Source organism: Elephantulus edwardii, unplaced genomic scaffold (genome assembly GCF_000299155.1).
Source record: "Elephantulus edwardii isolate Elephantulus edwardi_28Jun2011 unplaced genomic scaffold, EleEdw1.0 scaffold00024, whole genome shotgun sequence".
Taxonomy (NCBI): Eukaryota; Metazoa; Chordata; class Mammalia; order Macroscelidea; family Macroscelididae; genus Elephantulus; species Elephantulus edwardii.
Window position 1 is genome coordinate 24,048,786 of NW_006399774.1, and position 2,346 is coordinate 24,051,131.

The following is a 2,346-nucleotide window of genomic DNA, read 5'->3' on the forward strand; positions in this document are numbered from 1 at the left end:
CCCTAAGAGCAGACTTTCTCATTGCGATACGTTTTTTGATTTCCTGGCTGCTGGTGCCAAGAGTGTTGACTGTGGAGCCGAGCAAACTGAAGCTGTGAATAATCTCAATCTCTTCGCCATCCATCCTGATGCTACCAATTGGCCCAGTGGTGAGAATCTTTGTCTTGTTTTTGTTTTTTGTTTTGTTTTGTTTTTTGAGGTTGTCATTTGCTTTTTCAAGCAAATGAAAAAGCAAATGACAACCTAAAAAAAAAAAAAAAGCAGGGGTGGCAATACTAATTTCTGATAAAAAAGATTTCAGGATGAAAACCACTATAAAATATAAGGAAGGGCAGTACATACTTACTGATCAAATTCACAATAGATCAAGATATAACCTTGTTCAACAACTGTGAACCCAATACATAAAACAATGGTTAACAGAACTGACGAAAGAAATAGCACCATAGTTGTGGTAGGAGATCTCAACACATCACTATCACTAAAGGATAGGTCAACCTAAAAGAAACTCAACAAAAATGCAGAAGATCTAAACTATACAATCAGCCAACTTGACCTTGTGGATGTGTTCAGGGTACTGCACCCAAATAAAACTCAATTCACTTTCTTCTCAAGTGCACATGATACAGTCTACATAACTCATCACATATAAAGGACATAAAGCAAGCATCAACAAATTAAAAAACACTGAAATAATACAAAGTATCTTCTCAGATAACAATGCCATAAAACCAGAAATTAACCACAATAGGGTAAAGCTTACAAAACCACCCATATGGAAGTTAAATCTCTCTCTGCTAGAATATGATTGGTTAGAAAAGAAATGAAATTAGAAAGTTCGGTGAAATAAATGAAAATACAACATACCATAACCTCTAGAATACATTTAAGGCAATCTTCAGGGGGCAGTTCATAACAATACGTGCACACATAAAAAAGAAGGAAAAAGAAAAATCAATGATCTGGCAGAAAGACCCCGAGGCTGTCCTGAGTGCTAGCGTGGTGGAGCTACTTGAATGGTCAGAGATGGTAGAAGGAGAATAGACCTTGGAATGACTGCAGAGCCAGATGGGCGCGCAGGGGATCATGGTGATGAACACAGAAGGCATTCCCATCAAAAGCACCATGGACAATTCCACGACCACACAATACGCCAACCTCATGCACAACTTCATCTTGAAGGCACAGAGCACGGTATGAGAAATCGACCCCCAGAATGACTTTACCTTCCTTTGAATTCACTCCAAGAAAAATGAAATTATGGTTGCACCAGATAAAGACTATTCCCTGATTGTGATTCAGAATCCAACTGAATAATCTTCTCTCTAGGGTCCTTGTGTTATTCTTTAACTTAATGCCACCCCAAAAGACTAAGTAATCACGACAACCTACTGCAAATGGAAATCACCCTATGACCCACTCATTCCAGCCTACTTAGCGGAGGCAGGCTGGTCGATGCAGCCACCCCACCAGCGGAATCCCTCTGCTGCACCAACCAAATGCTCCAAGTCCCCAGGCTGCGGGCCTCCTCTGACCACCTCTGCGCTTTGGAGCTTGAGCTGCTGAGTACAACCACCTTCCTTCTGACCTTCAGTTCACTCGTCCTCCACGGAAAGGCTGTTTTTCTTTCACTAAAAATAACCAAGATGCTTAAAAAATTTTAAAACAAATCAATGATTTAACTCAGCACCTGGAAGAAAGAAGAAAAAAATCAATGATCTAATCGAACACTTACATCAAATAGAAAAAGAACAACAATCTTATCATACAGCCTCTAGAAGAAAATAAATTAAATGGGCAAGAGCTGAAATCAGTGAGATAGAAAACAGAAAAACAATTGAAATCATCACTAAGGCCAGGAGCTAGTTTATCAAAAGGGTCAATAAAATTGACAAACCACTTGCAAACTTAAGAAAAGAAAATGTAAAAAGAGAGAAGACACAAATAACTTGATTAAGAAATTATAGAGGTGACATCATAACAGAACCAGATGAAATTAAACCTATAATATCAGAATACTGTGAAACGCTTTGCTCTTGTTATTGTTGTTCTTGTCGATTGCCGACAAGTTGAGCATAACTCATAGTGACCCTATGAACGAAAGGCCTGAAGCCTTTCTATAACTACCTTCATTTCTCAAAGTTCATACTTGAGTAAAATCGAAAATCTAGAGGAAATGGACAAATTCCTTGAAAGTCATGCCCTGCCCAGATTAGCAAGGACAGATATGTTGTTGATGTTATGTGCCGTCGAGTCACCTGTGACTCATAGCGACCCTATGTACAACAGCCCTAAACTCTGCTCTGTCCTGTGCCAATCACACTGTCTCTGACACTCCCATCCCAA

General features: G+C 39.3%; 1 pseudogene; it reads left to right on the forward strand.

Annotated features, from left to right (window-relative positions):
- The first annotated feature begins 1,026 nt into the window (after positions 1-1,026).
- LOC102874658 lies at positions 1,027-1,317 on the forward strand (annotated as a pseudogene).
- The last annotated feature ends 1,029 nt before the right edge of the window (positions 1,318-2,346 follow it).